This window comes from Corvus kubaryi, unplaced genomic scaffold (genome assembly GCF_017639235.1).
Source record: "Corvus kubaryi isolate FWS band 111438036 unplaced genomic scaffold, C.kubaryi_AGA036_p1.0 133, whole genome shotgun sequence".
NCBI lineage: Eukaryota > Metazoa > Chordata > Aves > Passeriformes > Corvidae > Corvus > Corvus kubaryi.
In genome coordinates, this window is record NW_024580667.1 from 36,608,431 (window position 1) to 36,626,314 (window position 17,884).

At 37.8% G+C, this 17,884-nt stretch overlaps 1 protein-coding gene across 2 annotated transcripts in view; it reads left to right on the forward strand.

Annotated features, from left to right (window-relative positions):
• ABCC4 (ATP binding cassette subfamily C member 4) overlaps positions 1 to 17,884 on the forward strand; it is a 146,366-nt gene that overhangs the window by 59,183 nt on the left and 69,299 nt on the right. The window lies entirely within an intron of this gene.

The window sequence follows — 17,884 nt, forward strand, 5'->3', positions numbered from 1 at the left end:
ACAAGTAGCATGTTCAAACAAGAAATACTGGTCTTAAACCGTGTGATTTACAGTAGGTGGTGTTTTGGCATATCATGCAGTTAACAAGGCAAAGCTTCATGTTAAGATATTTTGTTTGTAGTCTCATTCGTCACTGATATAAATATTCAGTAGCAATGCCAGGAAATGTATTGTATTCCTATTTGATTCAATGACTCAATTGCTTTTTTTTTTTTTGGAAACAAGATCTGTGCTATCTTTTTGATGCAGTTTTCAGATATATCCTTGTGGTCAAGATGAATTCTGCAGGGTTGTGGAAAACTGTACCAGCTCTTTTGACAGCTTTCATGTTCTCTTAAGCTAATACAAAAAAATACATTGTCCTTAAAGCAGCAGAGGCTTTGTTTTCAACTCCTGTGCCAAGCTCTAAAGCACGTTCACATGTGCACAGGTTTGTGAGTTTACGTTGGAAAGAAGTCCCTATAGGAGAGCCTTTTGTTGTAAAATAAAAACACAGATTCTCTCTTCCGTGTTGGTAATCACTTGCATTTGTTGTTATTAAGATGGCAACACAATGGGTTCCATCAATCATCAAGATCCTTAACAACCACACAACGTTGTAAATATTATGTTTGGGTGTTTGAGTGGAACAGCTCGTCACTGAAGTAGGTGTGGTAATTAAAACCTGTTAGGTTGCTGCATGTGTTAAAGAAAAAAGCCTCTAATGTTTTTTTCATATAACAATGGCGATATATACTTTAAATCTTATCAGGGCGTGATTATTAAATGATATTTTATGGGAGTTGCTCGTTTACTGTTAGTATTATCATGGCTTTGTTAAGAGTTTAAATAGTCTTATTCTTCCATGTGTTTTATCACCATTATGATTCTGTCAGGAGCCTTATAAAGTTGATTGCTGTAGGAGTAGTCTTTAAAGTTAGTAAATGGCACTTGGGAGTTATGTTTACATTTATTATCTATTAGCAAAAATCAATTCAACTCTATCCTATTCTTTTCTGCAATAATCATTGAATGAAACTTGGCCATAAACCGATGAGACAAGCCCTTTACATTTTCAGTTCACCGAGTCAGAGCTCACCCCGTTTATGCCTAATACGGGAGGTGAAATTAAAAGGTTTACGGAAAAGCTGTTCGTAGGAGGGGACGAGACATTAGATAGGGAAATAACTTGCGTGAAGCTTGTACTGACAGCCACTTCCAAGTGCAGCCTTCTGCTTTCCCGGCACAAGATTCCACATCCTTTCATAGGGATTTTCTATCTTCTTCGCATTAAGATCCCCTGGTGGGGAAAACAGCCTGCTGGGAATCTCATTTCTGACCATATGCTGACCTGCCCAGATATTGCAAACTCTAGTGTTTTCATTTACTGAAATAGCTACAGAGAGAGCAGCTCTCGCCCCACCTCAGCCGAGCAAAAAGGAGGCATGGAATGTCGAGGAAGACGGAGAAGCCTAATTAAAAATACTGGCTTTAAAAGACTGCACGGAAGCTGTTCAGAGACATCCCTTTCCTGCAGCTATAGTGGGAAAATAAAAACGAAATTTTGTTTTAGTCTTGCATAGATGGCATGCTGTTTTGGTGAGATTTGTGGCAAAGAGGAACTAAATGTTGGTTGGAGATACTTGAAAACAAGAGGAAGAGACTGCTGTAATATTGATGGAAAACTGCAAGGGGCTTAAAAAGAGGGCCCAGCTGAGGTGATGCAGCTACAAATACGCTTTTAGAGATAATCCAAAATGGAGGATTTTTTTGTTTGATTGTTTTGATAATAACTATTTTAAATATGTACCTTTTTTTGCTATTTTTAATGTGTTTATAAATTGTGGGATGCTGCTACGACTGCTGTGGATAGTGGGGACACAGGGATAGAATGTCCTCTCTTGATGTTCATGGATGCCTGTTTTAGATGGGAAGTAAACTTTTTTGAGAAATGAGGAAAAACTTATCAAAACTCACTTCACTCCACCTTGGAACAATGCATAAGCATTTCCAAAAATAAATGGCTCTGGAGAAGAGCTGGGCAGGGATAATGAACAGCCAGGTGGTGAGACCACGTATATGGAATGTGGGAAAGGCAGCCCAGATCTTCTCCCTCTCAGGTTTATTGTGAGCCTTGAACGTGTGGCTCCCCCATCCCGGGTGCCAGCCATGCGTATCAGGCTCTTGGCTCTCCTGGGCTCTTGGCTGTGCCATACCCTTCCACTGCTGTCCCTTATGGACACACAGACACACAGTTAGACCACTGTGGTGTTTGCAGAAAAACTAGCCCGCTTTGGTGGGGTGTTTTAGGGTTTTTTTTGTTTAATCTGAGTAGCTGAAAATGAAAATAAAACAAACCACTATCACAGCGCAAACTCATTTCATTAGCACTGTTCTGCTTTATACTGCACAGAATTTTTTCTCCCAGATGATCCTAGGTAATCTGCACTGCAGCATCTGGGTGAATTAATTAGTTGAGGTTTCTTTTTTTTTTTTTTTCCAGATTGCCAGCATCTTGCAGATTATGCAACAAGTGAAGATTAGTTTGTGCCTGTGGTGATCTTGTAGAGTGTTTGGAAACAAAAGGCACTTCTTGATCCAAAGTTAAAATTTTAGTGTAGAACAGAATGGCTGTTTTATGTGAATCTGCCTGTTTTGGCAATCCAGACTAAAGGCCGAAGAATAGAAATAACAGCAGAAGCAGAGGTATTGAATCGAACTTGACTTCAGCATGTTGTTCAGTTCAAAAAATACAACCTTTAAGTTATTTACAAGCAGTACAGTACAGCATTACTTGCTGTCTTCCCCCCTGTCTTCCCCAGATAATCTTTTTTTTCCTTTATCAAAATCATTAGGTACTTTGTCAGGGGCTTTTTGTTATGCATTCAGGTGAATACAGATATGCAGAACCTCCTTCAGGTTTTGATTTTTGAAGTCATTTTATGGCAGATAATGTTGTATTTGGAGAGGACAACATTATTACAAGCTGTATATGTTGATAGCTACCAGCCTTAAGAGAGCTTTTCAAAGTGTTCTAAAATAGCATCAAGCATATGAAGAACATTTTTTGTTTGTTTTATTAGTTACTGGACAATAGTCCTGTAATTATTGTGGTAGTATGTAATGGACATTAATTATTGCTTGTGGCAATACCGACCTTGAGGCAGGTAGCTTGAAACTGGAAACTGCAGGTTCATTTTTGTTTGGGGTTTGTTTTAATATTCTCTTAAATTTGGGCTCCTGTCGAACATTTTCCTAGGTGATTCTGATTTGCATACTTTGTTGCCATGGCTCTTGATTTTGGCTTGAACAGAATATTTAGCTGTGGTGGTCCCAAAGGGAGGTTGTGGAGTGAGGAGGTTTCTGAAAAATCTGGAAAGGCTGGGGCTGCCTTAGCTATTACTCACCTAATGCTGGGTAGGAAGTTTTATTCACAGAGCCAGCATGCAGAGCAAGCTGCTGTATGGCAGAAAGGTGGCAGAGTCTTCATTCTCAGCTGTTTGGCTCAGAGTAGCGTGCCTTTTGTGCTCAGGAGGTGGTTTTGGTTTTGTATTCGACTTTGCACTGTTACAGAAGACCTACAAATGACTTCTGACCTGTTTTTCTTCTAGTTGTAGGATCCCCTCCTTCTTCCTCATTTGCCAGTTAAAAAAAGAGTATAAATGTTTCTCAAACTTGAGCTTTTATCATGTGCTACTTGTGCAACATTTATGACATTTGAAAATTCAAAGGAAGTTTAGAGTTAAACTTTTCATAAGGTCATGGTTTTTCTGTCCACTGACATGGTTCTGGTCAGTTTTCATCTACCGTGTACCTGAATTAATCCTCTGCTTTCTGTGTCAGGAAATGCTACTTTTCCTGCCCTCTTTCAAGCATAAATCTTCACTAGCTGGACTTAGTGTTGGGGCAGAGAGTGCAGAATAATCTGAAGGTGTTTGGAAGTTTGAGAGGGTAAAGTTTTGGAACTTGGACATTCTTGCTAGCAATTATAAGATGGTCTAACTCTTCCTCAATTTTCTTTTTATCAGATGTGATGAGATTTCTGTGTGTGTGTGTGGTAAACCTCTTTTTTCTCAATGAAGTTATTGTCTGTTTAATATGTAAATGATGCAATGCAGAATATTGCTAATTCGTGTGTAGGCAAGAAAAAACGCTCTGCTTTGTGGTAAGCTTCCCTTCATTAGGAATACGTGTTTCTTTGTCCCTGTGTGTATTCACTTCTTAGCATAACTTCATGAGTTTGAATGTTCACAACCCAAAATAAATGGTTTCGTCTACATTTTAGGCAAAATTCCTACACCTGTTCTTAAGATGTCATAATTAATTTCTCATACAGGAATACTGCCCCTGCCCCATCCTTTCTAGGACATGCCAGGAGGACAGTAAGTGATTAGATGCCAGGGGCATTTGCTCAGTATTGGGTTTTCCCCCCCTCTCTCCTTTTCAATATGAATGCTTAAAGCTGTAAACTTCACACTATCTTCTTCCTCTCTTCTTCCAGAGCACTTATTTTTTTGTTTAGAATCTGTCATGCTGATCTTTAGAGAAGAGGCGGTGTCTGTCTTCATTTAGAGAGTTAAGTGCCTGTGTTTAAGGATGGGTATCTAGGATTTGGAAAGTGCCACTTAGAGAAAGAAATTAACCATATTTTTAATATTTACTTTTAAATATAGTTGTATGTATAAAACCCCATATGCTTTGCCTGAGGTTAGTATAATACTTCTCCCCTTTCTCCCTTCATTAGTTCCTCAGTCTCCTTTCAGAAGAACAGTTCTCCTCTCTCCTGTCTCAACAACCAGCCAAAAGTAAACAATTACAGTTAGCTTTCCAGAATATTTCTGGTATTTCCTGACTAAAAAATATTGAAATGGTTTAAGGAAGAGTTAGTACTTCTTACCTTTAGTCAGCTAATATTCCATTTCCATTGGAGGAAAAAAAAAACCTATTGGATGCTGCTTTGAGACAAAAGATACCTGCAGAAACCTCTGCAAATTTAAAGCCTCAGAACTGTGAAATATAAATGGTTTTAGCTTTAATAGTGTCATCTTTATTTTCTAGTAAACTAACAATATAGAGAGAATATTTTTTCTTCAGTATTTTCAACAGGAAACTAGTTATGCTAGACTTATTCTAATATTAAGAAATCTTATCTAAGGAGCGCTTTCAAAATAAAGCCGAATTTGAGAGTAAAAAGTGCCTTGAGGTTTTTATAAAGCTGACAAGTTTTAATATTCCAAATACGTAGTGACAATGATCTTTTTTCATAATTAAGCTACAAGTATGATTTAATATTGAATTCAAAGCCATTCATTGAATGCTGCTTATATTTAAACCCCCAAAATCCCCAAGAGAAAAAAATGGAAAAAACAATCCTAACATATATTTTTTTAATTCAGATAAGAAAAAATAAACTCTGCTGCACCTCAATTTAATAACCAGTGTTGCTCAGCTACTACCAAAGGCTTAAGGACAGTGTTTAGAAGTGATTTTTCAGAAATAAGTGTTTCTCTAAGATTATGAGGGCTTATAGAGATGGTTTTGTTCACCTGCTGAGTGTTCAAGAGTGGAAATGTCCAATCTGACACTGTCCAGAAGCGTTTGTTTGCTTGAAAAATAGAAACATTCTTGTGGAAAAATAGGATTTAATTAATTTTTGTCCCATCTCAGCCATATACTAAAGCAATATTATGATGTACTTTTAATAGAGACACAAACATTTCGTGAAATGCAAAATCCCAAGTTTCTGAAATGATCTGAGATGTTTTTAGCTTAAAATGTAGTGCTGTGAGCGCTGCTTAATTTGTTAATACCTTTGTGCTCTGCCTCTGTTATTTGTACTTCTTGAGATGCAAGATGTTCAAATGCTTGTTGAGTACTTGTTATTAATTTTAAAATAAGCATGGAGATGTTTTGAATAGAAATCTTACATATTGTTCAATTAAATGGGCAGAAGGAGAACAAGTTACTACAACTGAAAGACATTACATTTACATTACATATTAAGAAAAAATTCTTTGCTGTGAGGGTAGTGAGGCACAGGCACAGGTTGTCCAGACAAGCCTGTGGATATCCTATCCCTGGATGTGTTCAAACCATGTTGGATGGGGCTCTGAGCATGGAAGGTGGCACTGCCCAGTGCAGGAGGGTTGGAACTAGGTGGTCTTTAAGGTCCCCTCCAACCCAGGCCCCATTCTATGTCTCTTTGATTTTATGGGTCTTGAAGAAACAGAAGGATATGTTCATTCTTTGACTCTCTGAGGGGGAGATGCAAAAATACTCTTCCAGCTAGTGACCTGCAGCACTTCGGTAGCTTTGGGTTGTATCTGAATTACTACAGAGTAAACGTGATGAATAAAAAAGGTTTCAGCTTGGAAGAAGAAGGCTTTAAAGACCTTTCATACCTCTCAGATGGGTGTGAAGCATAGATTTATACTTGTCTTTCATCTCGCCTTTAAAGGGGTGATGGTTCTTCATAATGGAACTTGACCAGCAGGATAGACAGAGAATGCTGTTGGTGTAAGAGGAAGTGTGATGGATGTAACACTTGCTCCTTAGACCAAATTTTCCTCCTCCTGTATGCCTTTCTGCTGTGATACCAAAGCAATTCAGAGAGGAAACAGGGCAAGGAAGGCAGTTGTTTTAATTAGTGAATTTTATCCTCAAAGGCTTTTCAGTCTAATTCAGTCTTCTGATTTTCTGTTGATTCTTCCAATGCTTAAGACTTAGTCAGACAAAAGCCTTTTCCTTCACAATTGTCAAATTTCATTGAATCTTGAGTCTTGGTGATAGAGCTTAATTGTCAGCAAAATAAGTCTTGGTTTCTGTAAATTGTTTGATCCTCAGTTGGTTTAGAAGTGACAATATACTTTCATTTACAGGGTTTAGATACTGTTTTCATGCGGCATGTGGAGCAAAGTTGGACCAACCAAAAACATTATTTCAGTTGTTTTCTGTCAGGAAGGCTTAGACAAAGAGCTTAGTCTCAGATCCTTTAAAGTTCAAGCATCTGCCACTAGGGGCAAAAATTATATTCCTGTAGGCATTCATCTTTTATTGTAGATTTACTATGCTGCTTCACTTGGTTGATAATCTAATTTAAACCTCAGAGATGATTCATACCTCCTCAAGGGGATTCACAGCTAGTTTAATTTGTCTGGTGTCAGAACTTTTAGTTCTTCTAGGATCTCTTTTCTGAACGTAATGGTCCTTCGGGTGTTTGAATGCACTGAGAAGGAAAGAATGTGACCCATGCAAGTGGCAACACTTGAGAGATGCAGTTTTACAACGTTGGATTTGTTTCCAATATTTATTTGGATTTCTAGTTCAGGTAACTTGTGATGTCTTGACTTAATTTAGGTCCTAATCATGCCAAGTGGTCCATTGTGGACAGACTTCTGCAGGTATATAAGTGTGGTACCTGTTGAAGTAAGGAACCTCCTAGAAGGTGCTATGCTAGAGACTTTTGTTTCATAAGCCCAGAGTTTTGAATGCCAACTGTAATATGACAGTTTTACAGAAAAACACCAGATTATGGAAGGTTACAAAACCTTGATATCAAGAGGCATTTCAATTTCCTTTCTCAGAAAACCAAAAGAAACAAACATCCAATTGCCCAGAAAGTCCTAAAAGGTTTAGAGTGATCCAGGCACTTAAACTTGTTTGACCCCTTCCTGAAGGCATGACCATTGTATAGTTGACCACTAAGAAATTTAGGAATTGAATGTTCATATTAGGAATGTGAACTGCTATTTAAGGATTTCTTCCCTCGAGTCAGAAAAGGACAAAATAAACATTCGGAAAATTAAGAGGTGGTGTAAATACCATTCAGCTGTGATGAAAAGTTTATTGGTTGCTTTTCATATGCATTCTAAAGTTAAGCTACATTTTGAAAACTATCAGAGCCAGCATTTGTTCTCCAAATATTCTAATTAAATAAACTGCTATGCTAAGTTGTTACTAATTAATACTCTGTAATTTTAATAGTGGTTGGTTTATTAACACAGTTTTACCTTTTGTGATTTTTTTGCTTGGAGGTGTAGTTTTGTTTCAGTGTTTTAACGATGTATCCACAAATTGATCCAGAATGAAGTTCTGTGCTTATGCTGTTTTGGGAAGAGGGAAACAAAAACACAAGGTATTTTTCTGTCATTTGCTTTCATTATTATATTTTTATTTTTCCATTTTATTCATGCCTTATCAGAAATTTGGTGTCTTTTTCAATGCAGAATAATGGCAAAGCTGTTGTTTTAAAACAGCCTTTCCCAAAATGTCTGGGGTTAGACTATGATCAGTGATTATTTGCAAAATTTTTTATGCATACTACAAAATATAAGTTGTGCTTCAGGTCCATGAGAGGATTTAATAGTGGTGTATGTATTGGATGTGGATACTTGAGTGATAGGTGTTTTTGTTGTAGTCTTTACATGGCTCCTCTTGTTGTCCTGTTTGTTGCAGTCCTGGAACTTGTTTCATCCTAATGTGTCTGATGTACTTTCAGAAAAGCTGCTGGTTTAAAACAGCAACAAAACCAGAGAGTGGTGAAAATGGGTGTCAGGAAAACAAAATCAGTGTGTAAGTAAGTGAACTGTTAAGATCTGATGATAGGCGTGTTTTGAAGGAAGAAAGAAAACTCTTACTGGTAATTCCTTTACCTGAAATCTTAATTGGTCTTGTGAAATCTTAAGACCCTGTGTGAATGAAATTAAGCAAACTAATCAGAGTATACTCTAAGGACTAAAGAGACACAACCATCTGTTCCCTCTGCAGTTCTTCAGTTAGCAGAGTGAAATATGCTTCTGTAAGAGCAGTTTCAAGCAAGAAGGAACTAAAATCCTCTGAATGTTTCGAAAGACATCTCTTTCATTAGATAGTAAGTTTTCCCTTGTCTGTCAGAGTATAACCTTTTGAGTAGTCTGTATGTGTCCAGTGCCTATGGTTATGCACTATGTTCTGGTTGCACTTTGCCATCTTCCTTCAGGTGGCACTGGCTTTTTAACTTCCACAGTTCTAGTTTAGGAGCTGTTTCAGAACCTGATCTCTCACTTGCTGGATTTCCCATGTTTTTCAGTGTAAAACATGCTTTCTGTTGCCTTTATGGTTCATGTGTCATTATTCCCCTATCTGGCTCTTTTTGTCACTCTGCATTTCCAAAACATCGTTTCAGGCACTTTCCTGGTTTTGAGTGTTGCAATCACTTTGTGTTCACCTTCTGTTCTCACTTGCATTGTCCCCAACTCCTCCACTCTTCCTAGCCTGTGTCTCGCTGTGTTGGGCTTTAGACCTTGGTTGTGCGTGGGATGACATTTTTACCTAGAACTTGTACCATTCCATGGTGAAGGAGAATGGAAGAAGTGTTTTTGAAGGAAGAGAGAGGAGAGGAAATGGGGAGTGGATATGCAGTGAATGAAGCTGGGGAGGAAGGGAAGGAGAGGACACATGCAAGCAGGGCAAAAATTCACGTCAATATGTACACAAAGCTCTCTCAATATCCAGACGCCCCAGGTTTGGTGAGTTCTGTGACTGTGACTACCAGCTTGTCTCTTGACAGTTTTGTCTTGCAGCTGCTCCCCAGGGCCAGGTGGAGGGAAGACTTTTTCTTAATCTTACCCAGTGTACTGTGAGGGAGTCTAACCAGAGTTGTAGAGGGGAGTGTACTTGGTTTGAGCATTAGCCTTCTCCCCATGCAAAGCTTTTATTATTTCTGCACCTGGTAAATGGAGCTGTTGGCACATTCCAGTGTCTTTAATGCCCTCCCTCATCATTTTTGCTTGTTTATCTTCCATGCTTACATCTTTGTAACTTCCTGCTCACCGTGCACTAAAGTTCATCCACAAGCTGGCACTTTTTCATCTTGAAATCATGTCTGGAGATGCACCAGTAGCATCGTAACTGCAGTACACAGCAGTTAAACATATGGGTGGGGAAAGCTCATTAATTCCGTGACCCCTTTGTGTTCCTGTACTTTAAAAATCATCTTGTCCTGCAACTTTCTGTTCCAGCTTACTGCTCCATCTTCCCTTAGCTCGTTATTCCTTCTGTAGTCAATTGTGTTGGTTTCTCTTAACTGACACAACAAACTTCAGGGCAGGGCATGCTGCTGGCTACATGATGGTCCAGCCTGCGTCCTAGTGAGTCTCCACCTCCCGCTTCGGATACATTAATCCTCTTCTGGGTGTTTCTGACATGCAAGCAACAAATGGCAATGTTCTCAGGAGTCCCTTGTTGCGAGCAGCACTCTTCTATTTTAGCGTGTTTATTTATTTAGGAGTTCATACTGCTGGACAGCTGTAAATCAGAGTTTCACAGTGAAGTCTGTCTTTGAACTGAACAAAACCAAAAGGGTTTGCAAACTGTATTCACTTCTGCTTGAATGACGGTTCAGTCAAGTAATTTTTTTCCTCCTTGATGTGCGTGAATTTTTTTCTATGTTCATAGAGAAGTGAAGAATGTTGCTGTTAACATATTTATCATTCTAAGTTTCTTATTATTTAAAAGCCATGAAAAATAGGAAATTATAGGCTTTTTAAAAAAATTCTAAGCAACATATATGTAAGCGTATGTTTTAAAATAATTTAACCTCTAGTGTTTATCTGTCAAAAAAATCAATGGGGATTTATTTAAGGTATATTTATACATAAACATTAAAGGTTTTTTTGGTTTTGATTTATGCACTACTAATGTTTTAGTGTGGTCAGCAGGTACTTCTCATTTGTAGCTGCTTATTCCTAGTATATTTTTCTTTTTTGTTTCTGAGATGAGGCTTTCTAATAGTTGCCCAGTAGAAGAGTACAGTAGAGTCAAAGGCAGTGAAGTATAACTTGTTCAAAATGCTTGGTGTTTAATAATGTTATTAGTAAAATGTCTTTCTTTTAATGTAATGAATAAAATATACAGTAGAGAAGAGGTTGTATTTGGGGTTTTTTTTTCATTTGATTTCATTTAAGTGTTGTTAATTATAGTTTAGGCTGTAAAGGAGTTTACTTTATAGTGATATTTTTTTTTCCCAGAAGCTGATGGCCCAAGGAAATGCAGTGTCAGACCATATGTATATTCTTTTGGACAGTACTTCTTCCTAGGATAAAACTCTTGGGTTGTGGTTGTCTTCAGCTTTTCTGAGACAAAAGATTTTTGGTTGTTTCTCAGGCAAGATTTGCAAGTGGAGTTTGGTGCCAGTCACAAAACAGAAGAGTAGGTGAAGTTATCCCTCCAGCTTGCTCCACTGGAAAGGATCCATTCTGTGCCCTAACGTAGGCCCCCCAAAAAGCCAAAGGATTTAATTCCAGCTTTAGTCCCTCCCATGCTGATTGCTATAGCCTTCAGGCACTCACCCATTTGCCTTCTTCCGGTGCCTTTCTACTGAGTTTTCCAAAGGGTGACTAGCTTCAAGAGCAGGGACTGAAGGAGACCTATAGCAGAAGTGCCTGTAGTAGAGAATTAACAGGCCTGCTGGAGAGGTGGATGATCCACCTTCAGTGTATTCTCCATGACTGGTAAAAGTAACACATTCCAGTGGATCTCTGCCCCACCTTTGCCTCTCCTGTAAGTCCTGACCCCTGGGCTTGGCTGTACCTTTATAAACAGGGTGACAGGTTTCCCGATACCTTATTTTGTGAATGGTACCTAAGTTGTGAATGTAGTTGTTTCCAAATGTTATGTGACTTTCCTGCAACATGTGGTTTAAAAAGTCCTAAATTGAAGCAAAATATTTATTTTCATGAGGCATGAGGGTGTGGCGTGTATCTTCTTTAACACAGAGCAGATTTTCCAAGGGAATTCTTTGATTATTTGCACAGCAGAGTAAGTGAGCTTTCTGATAGCTGTACCAGAATTTCCCTTGAGTTCTGTGATATTGCATGTGAGGCAGAAAAAAAATCCATTGAAAATTATCCAGTGTCATCCATTGCACATTCTGGATAGCCAAACCCATGTGGTTTTTTAATAAAATTTTTCTGATTCCCAGTGGCTTTTTTATAGCAGGAGTAGTTAAAAAGGAAAATGTATTTCAGGAATCATTACACAGGTATATCATGAATGAACTTTGGAGAGAATCCCTCCTTTCCAAACAATCACATATTCCAGAAGAAGAAAGAAAAAGAAACTGAAGCTAAAGAAAAATGAATTATCAAGCTGAAGGACCATGCCAAGCAGAAGAGAAGGGTTTACAGAATCATACAAAGATGTGAAATGCCTCTGCTGTTTGGCCTGTCCAGAGGCTTTATCTTCAGAATGGGTGGGCTAGATCGAGGCTGGAAGTCTTGGCCTTGTCCCAAGACAACCCCGATAGAATTCAGTCCCTGTAGCCTTCTAAACAGAAGAAACAGTCCCTATAGAATTCTCTTTCATGGTTCCAAAAAAAGGAAGAAGATGAATGGGGATCTGAATATATAAGATTGGTAAAATATGGCATATTATTTGTCTTTAGAATGATAACCATATAGCAGTGATAACCACATAGCAGTTTCAGCTAAGATTTCAGGAGTCAAATGCTTTATATTCAGTAATGTCCTACTTCTTCATTGTCATTTTAGACTGGAGTGATGATTGAGCCCCTCTAGCTTCAACACCAATTAAAAAAAAAGGGGTGGTGCAGAAGAGAAAAATATTGAAACATTGGAAATTAGGATTCTTATTATGAGAATTATCTTTAGGAGATAGAATGGTAATAAAAGCAACAAATATGAGCAGATTTGTGAGCTCATGGGAGATCCACCCCAATATTTTCTGAAATGCAGTATTTAGAGCCTATTCTGAATCAAGTCTTGGTAGTATAAATAGCATAGGAAAACTCCTTTTTGTTGTTGGAAAAACCTTACCAGGAAGGTAATATATATTTCCATTTTTATTTTAATTCTTGCATTGATATATATTTATGTATAGCTCCCAAATATGAAAGTAGCTCTAATAGCTGTTTTTGTCATGCCATGTAAATATTCCAGTAACAAAGTACTCTTCAGATATTTCAGTCCATCCTGATTTGTAGTATTCTGTTTAATTTTTTGTAAGCCCCTCTTCCAGAAAAAAGCACTTGGGGCATATTTTCAGCCCAAAGAACTAGACTGTATAAGTGCTTCTTCAAAAGTGGGTGCAGTTGTGGTTAAATATTTTAGCGAAGAATTAAATTCATAATCTTGCTAGTAGAAAGTCAATATAAGACTACGTTTTGTAGATAACATTTTCTATTATACAGATGCTTTGCATTGTGGTGAGGAGCTGAAGTACATAACTTTATATATGAAAAGAAAAAAGGTGGTGTAAATCAATAGATAATTTTGTCAGTAGTTTATAACTTGACATCTTTTTAAAGGCCAATTGATAAGAAGGTGCAAATGGTTACCATTTTTAAGTTTTTTTCCTTCTGGAAGGGTAAGGAAGCCAGTTGTAACTCTCCTGTACCTCCCTCCTGTGTAGAAATGCCTTTTTTTTGGTCCAGTTGGACCGTGTCCCTTAAAAATGGGACTTGAAAATCATGTTGCTTATGTTGAAGTATAGAGCAGAAATTAAGTTCTGCTGTATTTTGGCAGTACATTAGATTTGGTGACTTCATTTTAGGTTGTGAGTTTTTTTGTTTCAGTATGTTTAAATGTAGAATTTTTTCATTAAACTGAGGATAACTTAAAATAGCTTCAGTGAATGAGTTTAAAAATAAACAGAGAGGATATCCAGATCTTAGCTTCTAGAATGGTTAGAACTTTGTTCTGGCAATCTTCATCACAGGATTACATATTAGATTGATACTACTCCAGGGGTTGGGGGCAGTACAAGTGTCAGCTTCCATTGTCTTTCTAATTATGACCCAGGTTCTAGCATAAAACATATATATATTGCCAGAAGTTTGTACTTCTAAATGCTTTTGAAGATCCCTTTCACAATTGATTACAGGTATTACTGCAGGGATCAATAATTAGAAAATTGCTAATGCATATATTACCCCAGCTCTAGCATGCTTTTTTAAAAGGGATCACTTTGTTAGCAAGTATAATACAGCACCAAAGTTAAATTCTGTTTTGTCAATGCTGTTACATCTGGAATTGTAACCAACTTAGTTAATTGGTGATGAGATACAATCAGAAAGGCGGTTAGGATGCAGAAGGTATTTTGAGATTTGCCAAGAAAGCAATTTCAGAAAGAAGGAAAGTTACACTTCCCCCCCTTCCTCCACACAATCAAGAGGTTTTTCCTTTATGTGCTTCTGTTTTTAATGGAGACTTTAGATACAATTTCTGCATTGTATCTTATGTGAGGAGACTTTGGCTGGTGATAACAGATGTTAATACATGTGCTCTTCTGAGTACACCTAGGAAAAAGGAAAAATCAACTGTACCACATAAATTACCAAAGAGATTAAAAAAAATTGTTTAGAGCATTGACCTATTTAGGTTTGCCGCAGCAGGGTAATTCCAGTCAATAGTATGTATGGACTAGAAAGCTCCAGAAACAACTGTACAGTTAGGATTAATGTATTCATACTAGGTAATGTAGATGTCTCCATCAGCAGTAAAAATAAAAATTCATTCCCAAAGAAGCCTTTTTTCTGTTCTTATCTTTGTCATAGTTATTCTTTCTTTAAATCCTACACTTAAAAATAAGATGAAACACAGTGTTTACATTTTCTTCTCATCTCCTAACTGTTTTCTTGTTTGACAACATTTGTGTAAAAAGTCCTTTTCAAGTAGTAAATTAATTTGGATAGAAGGCATCCCACCTGAATTCATTACATGCTGGCAGTTTAGATAAATGGATATTATGATCTCAGCATATTTTGGCCCAGCACCACTGTGCCTATTTGCAAATGTCTAAGAAAGTGATAATATTCCTATCAGTTTCAGGCTGCTAAAGAAAAAAATGGGGTAGAATTTCTTATTTATATTTATAGGATGCCTGTGGGGAAGACAGCAATGCTGTATATGGCAGTTTGTGTGGACATGTGGTGCTAAATATATATTAAAAAAGATAACAGACTTTTTGACGTTTCTTTGTAGAAATATGGAAGAAAAGCCAGAGTAGATCAGTAATTGACAGCTATGCAGGAGATGCATTTCCAGATTTCTTTCTGAAGAAATATTTTACAAACTTACAATTCCTTTCAAAGTTGGTAATCCATCTTTAATTATTTTGTTGATTTCATAGTTGTATTTTACAAGGTTGATGTAATGTCTGCTTCCTGCCAACATTTGATATGGACAATCCACTTTGTCACTGCTTTGATGAAACGGCAGGCTGCTTGTAGTTTGTAGTTGCAGTACTTTTTAAATTTTTTTTCTTTATTCGGGGTGTGTGTGAACAGAGCACGGGTAAAGGCTTATCAGTTGCTGAATGCCACAGTTTAACAGCAAGATATGTGGGGAGCCGCCAATTTGTACCACGGACAGAATGGGAAGCGTGTTCAATGCAGTTAAATGGATGGGCGTTTAAATGCACACGGTTCTGTACAGCGTTTCTTCTATTCCTGCTTTTTGAGTGTGCTTTTATTGCCACATGCACATTTGAGAGCATTATTTTGCTACCAGGCGTCCATTTAAAAGGACTTTGGTTTTCCAAGCTGTAATGGGGACTGCTGGAGTGCATGATTCCTCTCTTTGGGGTCAGGAAGCCCACGCTGCGCCGTGGCTGTTGCAGGCAGCGGTGGCACCCAGCTGTTGGTGACCACCGTGGTGCCATGGTGTCAGGGGAGTGAGGAATGTGAGGGGCTTCTGCTTGCTCAGCAGGGCTAGTGGCTGCACAGTATGTGCTTTGGGATTGTCTGACATGTGGATCCATTGAAGTTACAGGTTGTCTGTCCTAGCCCAGGCGAGCATCTCTGTGGCTTGTTGTACCTTCAGTCCTAGTCGGGTTGCTTATGTTTAGTTACACATAAATGACTAAGTACCATCTTGAATCTATTCTTAGCACTACAGGTAGCCTTTACACAGGTTTCTGCAAGTTTGCAGGGAGGAGCAGAAGATAAAAGTGTTTAATTTGTTACTTTCTCTTCATGGAGGCTGGGCAGTGAGGGGTGAGGGTGTTCTGGTTTGACTGTTTCAGAGTAGTTTAAGAGATTTTGAAATTTTTTTTTTTCCCCTGGTAAATGCAGTACATGGATATGGATATTGAGGCCTATTGCTATGGAGGAGTTGAGGCTACTATGCAAAGCAGTATTTATTAATAATATTTTCATATTGAAATAACAAGTGTGATGCAATTAAAATTTCCTGCACTGAGGATTAGCCTAATCTGAGGGAAAAACATCCCAAGACTGTGCACCCATGCACACACACATGCACACACAAGTGGCAAAATCTTTCTGTCTGTAGAAGGCCCTTTTCTTAAACCCTTTTTCTTTTCCAAGGAGGCGAATCAGTGCACTGGAGAAGTGGTGACAAAGTATTTCTGCAATATGTGATGAAGCAAGTGGGTATAAAGGTTTTGTAAACTCATTGCAAGGTATAGAAAATCAATGTGTCTACTCTGTTGTGTTACAAAGAAGTATTTCAGTGAATACCCTGGCCAACAAAGTATACTAGAAATGCCAAATACATTTAGAAATAATGTACTATTGCTCTTAGGGTCCTTGGAATTTAGGTTGCACAACATGGAATAGTATGGATGGCATTTGGCTGTTATAGTGGAGGATCCTAGTTTCTTGTTTAAAAAAAAAAATCCTTTTCTGGTGTTTACATCTTGAGTGTTGATTCAGTTTGGATTATATTTCTTTCATGATAAAGTATGTATAAACATTTTAAAATGGTGTGGCACAGTCAAGTGTTTTCATTATTTGTATGATAGGTTTGAACATTATTCCAAAGTGTCAGTAGGCACCTGCAGAAGCAAAGTGGGTTTGTAGCACCTGAACACATTCCGATTCATGCAATTAAAGCAGTTTACAGAGCAAGGAAGAAAAGAGTATCACATACTGAGGTTTGATGTCTTTTTCATGGAGGACAAAAGAGGTTTGATTCTTTCACTTCAAGTTTAGCCTACCTATTGTGTATGGGAGGAGGTTTAATGAATCATTGTTTAACTTTGATACTGCCAAGTATTTGACCATTAAATAGTCTGAAATGTGTACATAGCACTTTGGTGACAGACCCTTATTTAACTGTGATTAATTGGCATTGAATAGTTATTTAATTACTTCGGAAGAAATCTAACAACAGTGTGTGTTCTGATTAAGTTATTTGATATAAAAACAAACATAAGACTGCTGAAGAGAGCACGTCTGCTTTTGTGGCTTGCTAACACTGCACACCATGTGGACGCCTGAGTGATTGGAATGGCAGATACTCTTCACCAATGGGGATGCTGTTGTAACATTGGCATACTTAATTTCTTGAAAGACTTTTTGTTAGTGGTTTCATGAAATTTGACTTGCAAGTTTTAGATGTAGTAGTTTCTTTTTGCTTTGTAGCCCCTCAGTGGGATAAGTAAAGGATATAGGTATTAAGGGAGCTTAAAAATTTTTATGATTTGGATATACTGGACTGATCTAAGAATTACTGTTTCTTGGCATGTATCTATATCTCAGAGATGCTTGCTTAAGGAGTTCAGGGTTTTTGGAAATATGAACTATGGTGGGAAGGTAATATTGATAGTCTGTAAGTTTAGGAGAGAAGGATTTAAAGGTTTTGGAGAGAAAACATAATTTTCAGGTAGAGAGGGTAGGTAAGTTGTGCAGCTCCTGCCCTTCTTGAATAGCAGGTGCAACAGTTTCTGTAGTCTGAAGAACCATTCTCAAAAATTAGGTTTGCAAGTGCTAGTAGAAACAGTAGTCATAACTGTAAGCATTTGGAGTCCTGACTCCAAATAGGTACTTTAACTTCTATAGCTGGAATGTTTTCTCTTGCATGCTTAATAATGCATAAGCACGTCACTGATTTACTGTGCTTCCAGTAAGTGGAAACAGTTGTTTCTTCATACCTTGTGGAATAGA